The 8683-nt window shown below is 39.6% G+C and overlaps 1 pseudogene; it reads left to right on the forward strand.

The window, feature by feature from the left end:
- Nucleotides 1-342: 342 nt before the first annotated feature.
- LOC112318647 (glyceraldehyde-3-phosphate dehydrogenase-like) lies at nt 343-1344 on the forward strand (annotated as a pseudogene).
- Nucleotides 1345-8683: the final 7339 nt, after the last annotated feature.

The following is an 8683-nucleotide window of genomic DNA, read 5'->3' on the forward strand; positions in this document are numbered from 1 at the left end:
TCTGAAGATGATGGTTATGATGATAGCACAACAAATGAATGCATTTATTCCACTTAATGGTGCATTTAAAAATGGTTAAAATGGTCAACTGCATGTTATTTATATTTTACTACAATAAAAATATTTTTAAAAGAGCAAAAAGAAAAAAGGACTCATGGACATGGACAACAGCATGGTGATTGCTGGCGGCAGGGGGGTAATGGTAATGGAAAAAAATAAAATAAAGATTAAAAAAGAAATTTAAAATATTTTAAAAAGAATGTGTAACATGGCTCTCTGCTCCTCTTGTTCAACGGACAGCCGCGTCTTCCTGCGCAGTGCCAGCCTCAACCCCAAGACACCATGGTGAAGGTCGGAGTGAATGGATTTGACCATATTGGGCGCCTGGTCACCAGGGCTGCCTTTTACTCTGGCAAAGTGGATGTTGTCACCATCAATGACCCTTTCATTGACCTCAACTACATGGTCTAAATGTTCCTGTATGATTCTACTCACAGCAAGTTCAAAGGCACAGTCAAGGATGAGAATGGGCAGCTTGTCATCAATGGGAAGTCCATCTCCATCTTCCAGGAGCAAGATCCTGCCAACATCAAATGGGGTGATGCTGGTGCTGAATATGTTGTGGAGTCCACTAGTGTCTTCACCACCATGGAGAAGGCTGGGGCTCACTTGAAGGGTGGAGCCAAGAGGGTCATCATCTCTGTCCCTTCATGGATGCCCCCATGTTTGTGATGGGTGTGAACCATGATAAGTATGACAACTCCATGAAGACTGTCAGCAATGCCTCCTGCACCACGAACTGCTTGGCCCCCCTGGCCAAGGTCATCCATGACAACTTAGGCATCGTGGAGGGACTCATGACCACAGTCCATGCCATCACTGCCACCCAGAAGACCGTGGATGGGCCCTCTGGCAAGCTGTGGCGTGATGGCCGAGGGGCTGCCCAGAACATCATCCCTGCTTCCACTGGCACTGCCAAGGCTGTGGGCAAGGTCATCCCTGAGCTGAACAGGAAGCTCACTGGCATGACCTTCCATGTCCCCACCCCCAGCGTGTCAGTTGTGGATCTGACCTGCCACCTGGAGAAAGCTGCCAAATACAATGACATCAAGAAGGTAGTGAAGCAGGCATCAGAGGACCCCCTCAAGGGTCATCCTGGGCTATACCGAGGACCAGGTTGTCTCCTGTGACTTTAACAGTGACACCCACTCCTCCACCTTTGATGCCGGGGCTGGCATTGCCCTCAATGACCATTTTGTCAAGCTCATTTCCTGGTATGACAATGAATTTGGCTACAGCAACAGGGTGGTGGACCTTGTGGTACACATGGTCTCCAAGGAGTAAGAGCCCCATGGACCCTCAGTGCTTCAGAGTCCTTACTCCAAATCTATCCCCCAACACACTGAGAATTGCCTGACCTCCAGTTTCCATCCTAGACCCCCTGAAGAGGGGAGGGGCTTAGGGATCCCTGCCTTGTCATGCACCATCAATAAAGTTCACTGCACTGCACCCCCCCTAAAAAAAAGAACGTGTAATCTATGAAACCACACATAGTGCACAAATAAACTACAGCAGACAGTAACCTCTCTGACTGTGGGACATCCACTCTTCCCTCAGCATGCCCCGTGAGCCAGAACCCACATGAAGGGACTGGCAGGGAGAGCAGTGGGATAAGGTACCAGCAGCAGGTAAGGTAGTAACTCTGGTGAAGGAAGAATGAGAAAGCTCTTGTCTGTGAGAGTGAGGTGAGGGCAGAGGGGCTGTGCATAGTGAATTTGATGGTAAAGAAGGTATAAAATAGTCATTTTGGTATTGGGAAAGCAAATACACTAGAGGTGTAAAATTAGACCCTGGGCAATAATGAATATCCTTTTGAGACTTATGATCATGGATTTACAGTAAGACTGTTGAGCAAGGTGGAGCATTTTCCTCCAGCACTACTGGACTGACCAGGGACAGGCAAAGAGCAGAATTTTTCTATCTCATATTTGCAGCAAAGGCTTCTTTGAGTTTAAGTTTCTTCTTTACTGTGTGCTGGGGGAAAGAAAAACAGCCTTCATGATTCTAGAGAGGGCAAAAGAGAAGAAAATTACACAGAAAGCACAGAGGAAATTAGAAATACACTCTGTCTCAGATGATTATCCATGAGACTGTTAAAGTTGCCAAGAAATGAAGAGAGGAGAGGTGGAAGAGAAGCGAGTGAACCGGGTGTTAAAATCATTAGAGACTGAGGTGGAGTGATCAGGCCAGGTAGATATCAGCCACAGAGAGCTAGCAGGTGAAAAGTTTGATGACATGAACTTTGGCGGGGGGTGGGAGAGATAAGTTCTGGAGGCATTTGGGGAGTAAGGAGGACCCTCTTCTCCTTCAGGTCTCAGTACATGAGGCTTGAGAAGGAAAAAGAGTCTCCCCCCTAGGGATGAAATGCAGCCCCCAGGGGGCAGGGAGCTTTCCATTCCGGGCCAAGATCACGTGTTTGTCATGTTTACCTTCACTTCTCCAACACCTTGTGCTATGCAAGGAGGACCTGGTGTGTACTTAGCAAATGTGTTGAATAAGTGGAAGGGCAGTTAGTTGAATCTCGTGTATATATTTAATTATGGCCACAACCCTATCACTCTTCTAGGATAAGTGGCAGTCTCCAGCTTCCTGCTCCAGGACATGTGGGGAGCAAACGTCCCTCACTGTGCTTGTATTCCTGGTGCCAAAGGGAGCGCTGAAAACAGTCTGTCCTCCACTCACCTCACCACTGGCAGCGGCCCTCCTGAATGAATTGGCTTTCCATTGTTAAAGTTTCAGGGGATTTTAGGGGCCATCAAGTAATAAATCTTTATTTTTCCATTTAGTTCAAAACCAAATGAGAAATAGGTGCTGGGATAAGAAAGACTGAGATAAGAACATCAGATTTATTCCTGCTAGGCCTAAAGCTCATCATGACTGGGCTAGGACTATTATCCAGATCCTTAACAAATCCCCTACTCTACCAGATCATGCCAGCCCTGGAAAGTTTAGGGAAAGGTAAACAGGGAACAAGTATCCTAATATTGGGCTGCATGAAAAAAAAAAAGGAGCTCAAAAGAGGCTAGACCACACATGCTCTCTCCCTTCAAATACAAATTTATTTCTCACTTTGGGGAGAAGTGAATGAGTGAATAGAAAAAAACCTGGTAACTTCCTCTCCTACTCTTCTTTCCTACTGGGTAGACATTTTCTCCCTTCTTTGGAAATATGAAGAGAAAGATCAAGGGCTCCCCCTCACATATCCCAATTTTTTAGGTCTCCTAATAGACTTGAATATATAGTCAACCAGAGATGTGCTGTTCCCCTGGGAAAGGCTATCAGTTGCCTATCAGGAAGGCATGCCCCTACCTTCAGGAGTCTACCCCAAAGCCCCAGTGCCAACTATTGTTTCTTCATGAATATTCCTGAGAACACAGGGTGAACATTTGAATAATGTCCTCTGAAAACTCTAGAATAGTAAGACCAGTAACTTTATTAAATTAATTGTTCTTCTACTAATTGACCTATCTTGCCACCACTTTCTGTCTTCCCAAACTCTTCCACTGTGACCTCTGGACCTCATGCCCCATTTTTACAACCCTGCAGCCATAAGCAACCACTATCTGCTTTTGATTTTTACAGACCTGCCTATTCTAAAAATTTCTTATGAATAAAATCATATACTATGTGGTCCTTTGTGATCGCCTCTTTCACTTACCTTGTTTTCAAGACTTATCCTTGTTGTAGCCTATCAGGACTTCATTCCTTTTGATGGCTGAATAGTACGCCATTGTATGCGCATACAATTTTTTGTTTCTCCATCTGTCAGCTGACAAACATTTGGGTTATTTCTATTTGCTGTATTATAAACAATGGTACTGTGAGCATTCTCTCAATTTTTATTTATCTGAGAATGTCTTCATTTCTCCTTCATTTCTGAAGGTGAGTGTTGCTGGATAAAAAAATTCTTGGTTGACAGTATTTTCTTCCATCACTTTGAATATTTATCCCACTGCCTTCTGTCTTTCATGGTTTCCAATAAGTATTTAGCTGTTAGTCTTATCAAGGATATTTTTTATCTGATGACCTGTTTCTTTCTTGCTGCTTTCAAGTTTGTCTTTGGCTTTATATCCTTTTGATTATGATGTATCTAAATGTGTATTTCTTTGGATTTATCCTTTTTTAGAATTTATGTAGATTGTTTGCCATCAGATTTTGAAAAATTTTGGCCATTATTTCTTCCAGTATTCTTTTTGTCCCTTTTTCTCTTTCTCTTCTTCTGGGGTTCCCATTGTGCATACATTGATATACATAATGATGTCTAACAGGTCTTTGAGTTTCTGTTCATTCTTTTTTTTCTTTCTTTTCCTAAGACTAGATCAAATGAATTGATATGCCTTCAACTTCACAGTTCTTCTGTCAGCTCAGATCTTGTGTTGACCTCCTAAACTAAATTTTCATTTCAGTTACGGTACTTTTCAACACCAGAATTTCTATTTGGCTTCTTTTTATAATTTCTGTTTCTTTATTAGCAATCTATCATTCTTATACTTTTCTTTAGTTTTTTTAGACACAATATCCTTTAGTTCTTGAATATATTTAAAAATAAATGATTTAAGTGTTTTGTGTAGTTAGTTCAGTATCTGAACTTCCTCAGGGTCAGCTTCTATCAATTACTTTTTTTCATTTCTCACAAATGAAAAAATATTTTCTTTATTTTTAATTAATTTTCTTTCTAACTTTATTTATAATTTTATTTTCTTTGCATTTCTCACAATTTTGGGTTGAAAATAGAAGGTATAAATTACATAATGTGACAAATCTGGAAATTAGATTTCCCTCCACTCCCCAAGGGTTTATTGTTGTTGCTGCTGCTGTTTGTTTTTTAGTGAGTTTCCTGAAAGAATTCTATAAAGTTTGTATTTTTTTTTCATGTGTGAACACTGAAGTCTCTACCTGTTTTTCTTAGTGGGCAGTTAACAATTATACAGACATTACCTTAAATTCTTTAAGCCCATAAATCTGCTGGCTATGCACACATGTTAGGATATGCCTTCACATGCTCAGGTAGGCAGTTGTAAGTTTTGAATTACATAATGTGACCTTATTCAGATATTACTATTTACATGCAGTCATTGGTGTCTGTCTCTGTGCGTATTTTGTTCTATGTAATTTTATTACATGTATGGATTTGTGTGACCACCACCACAGTCGTATAGCTAACAGTTCCATCACAAGGATTGCTCATGTGATCCCTTAACCTACCTTTCACTTCCTGCTTTTGGTTAACCAGAAGCAAAAGTTTAGGGCCTTCTTAGATCTTTGCTGGGCATATGCACAGCCCCACACATGTGTGGCTTTCTGGATTCCCAGGAATATGTCACAGTTTTTCACAGGCTGGTATTGACATCTCATTCTTCAGATTTTCCTTTTAAGTTTTTTGGCAAGCATATCCTTTGTTGCAACTGTTATTACCTTCTTAGGCAGCACTGATATTAAACAATTGCCACTGATTATTTTCTACAAACACTCCTAGGAAAAAATGCTGTTCACAATGGGTAGGCTCTTAGGTCAAATAAAGGCAAGCCTGGTGAGTGGGATTTTCCAGGGAACTGCCAGACACGTATGACAGCTACCTGGGAATGGGGTTTTGGAGGAAATCCAACATCTGTCCCCTCCAACATCTGGCTGCTACGCTGTTGTTTCTCACCATGTTTGCAGATCTGTTTGTTTTCAAGACTATGCTGGATGATGGGAACAATGTTAAATTACCATGATTCAGTGTTTTCCTTTTAATAAACACTCCTCAAATTGCAAGCCTTTGGTTATTTCCAGAGTTCTGAAAAGGTTGATTTTGACCATTTTTGTTAGTGTTTTTGACACTTTTATGGAGGAATGAATTTTCAGAGATCCTTACTCTGCCATTCCTGAAGGGCTTTCCAGTTCTTATTATTACTTTTTACATTTTATTTTGAGATAATTGTGGATTCACATATAGTTGTAGGAAAAAATACAAAAATTCCATATGCCTTTCACCTGGTTTCTCTTAATGGAAACATCTTGCATAACTAGAATATAATATCCTATCCAGGAAATTGATACTGTTTAAATGCTTTGTCTAGTTAGTCCAGCATCTGGACTTCTCCAGGGACGATTTCTATTGTTTACTTTTTTCCATGTGTATGGGGCCATACTTTCTTGTTTCTTTGCATGTGTCATAATTTTTGTTTGAAAAGTGAAAGTTTTGAATTACATAATGTGATCTTATTCAGATTTTACTATTTACATGTAGTCATTGGTGTATGTCTCTGTGTGTATTTGTTCTATGTAATTTTATTACATGTATGGATTTGTGTGACCACCACAGTCATATAGCTAACAGTTCCACAGCAAGGATCGCTCATGTGATCCCTTAACAGCCATAGGCACATCACTCCCTGCCTCTACAAGCACCACTCCTAACACCTGGCAACTAGTAGTTTATAATTTTATCATTTCAGAAGTGTCATGGCGTATATCACACAATAAAATACTGTTCAGCAATAAGAAGAAGTGAAATACTGGCACATGCTACAACATGGATGAGCCTTGAAAATATGCTAAATGAAAGAAGCCAACCACAAAGGACCACATACTGGATGATTCCATTTATATGCAATGTACAGAATAGACAAATCTATAGAGACAGAAAGTAGATTAATGGTTGACTAGGGCTGGGTGGGGTCAGGGTGCGGGAATAGTTGGCGATGGCTAAACGGTATGAAATTTTCTTTTTGGAGGCAAAGAAATTGCTCTGAAGTGAATGTGGTGATAGTTGCACAACTCTGAATACACACATCATTGAATTGTACACTTTAAAATGGTGAATTGTATGGCATGTGAATTGTCTCTCAATAAAGCTGAGAGAATGCTATGTAAATAGAATCATACAGTATGCAACCCCCTGAGACTGGTCCTCTTATTTTTAAACAAAAGTTTTGACCCAAAGAAATATCTGTTACCAGAAGTAGTAAATATACATAATATCCACAGTACAGAAAATTTTATATATAAGATATCATAGCTGAGCAGAACAAAAGGCAATTGAGCATGACCAAAGGGATAGAATCTGTCCTTGCTCTTTGAGGAGTCTGGGTAGCATTACCATTCACATACAAATGCAATCCAGGTGGGTCTTTTTTCAAGTCTACTCTCAGGATGGGATTTCCTAATGGTCTATGGGCTAATGATGAAATGGTTGAGAACAAGCTGTTTCAGTTCAATTCAAATAAGATAGATTTTGATTGGAAGAGAGAGCCAGCAGCAAACACGGCAGCACACAAACACACCGAGTTTCACAATGCCAGGTGCTTCTAGATTCACAGGTAAAAACTGTAGCTAAGAGACCCTTTCTGTACTCGACACAGAGATCAAACACTCCCCTTTCATATGTAGTTCTTATCTTGCTTTCTGTATTCTTATTTCATTCCACGCTAGATAATTACAAAGTTTTCTACGGGGAGATTGATGTTTTAGAGCAAACATAATTCTTTTCTGCTGGAAATTAAGTGACTTGTTCATCTACGGAATTCTGTCCCTTGATTACTGTTATTGTGTTTCAACAGAAGTAAACTTGCACATTCAACAGAAGTAAACTTGCTTAGGTCTATATATCAGTGTGTGATGTAGTTGCAAAGCTAGATATTTGGGAACTTAAAATTTTCAAAAAGAGCCACTAAAGATAAATGCTTTAGTAATTTCAAAATAACAAGAGCTCTCAATTTCTTAAAATACACAGCTTATTTGATAGGTATTTAATCCTTATTTAGAGAGTGGGGGAGAAAATGAGACAGCAGTTAAGGGTTATTGCCATTATTTTGAGTCCATTCTTTGCTTCCATTGTGTATTGCGTTTTCACTGTTGAACAAAAATACATGAGTAATTAATCTTTAACTGACTAAGCAAACTCTCTTCCACAGCGGGGTACATTCTCTAGCACTAAAAAAATTAACATGTTTCACAAGTGTAGCATTTCATAAATGGTAGAACAAGTTCATGCTCTAAATTAGGGCTTAACAAATTTCTACTGTAAAGGGCCAGATACTAAATATTTAAGGCTTTGTGGGCCAAATGATCTCTGTTGCAACTAGTCAACTCTGCCACTGTAGCAGAACATAGCCACAGGCACTATGCAAATGAATGAGTGTGACTATGTTCCAACAAAGCTTTATTTACAGACATTGAAATTTAAATTTCATGTAATTTGCAAATGTCATGACATATTTTTAACTTTTTTCCAAAAAAATTTTTAGCTCATGAGCTGTACAAAAACAGGCAACAGGCCAGATTTGGCCCATGGGGCTTAGATTGCTAGCCCTACTCAAACAGACAGAAGAATAGAAACATCAAGTCTATGTTGTAGAGTAGTTTGGAACCCACTTTTGAGTCAGGCAGAGATGGGTTTAAATATTGGCTCTGGCACGAGCTCACTAGTTGCATGACCTTGGCCAAGTTATGCGACCTGCTTAAAATCATGTTGTCATCTGTAAAATAAGGATAGTATCAGTTATTCCATGGTATTATTGTTAAAAATTAAATAAAGTAATACATGTGTATTTAGTACATGCAAAGTCATGGTGAATGTACTTTACTACTATAATAAATGTCTCTTTTAAAATAATTTTTAATTATTATTTTAATAATT

This window comes from Desmodus rotundus, chromosome 4 (genome assembly GCF_022682495.2).
Source record: "Desmodus rotundus isolate HL8 chromosome 4, HLdesRot8A.1, whole genome shotgun sequence".
Lineage (NCBI taxonomy): Eukaryota > Metazoa > Chordata > Mammalia > Chiroptera > Phyllostomidae > Desmodus > Desmodus rotundus.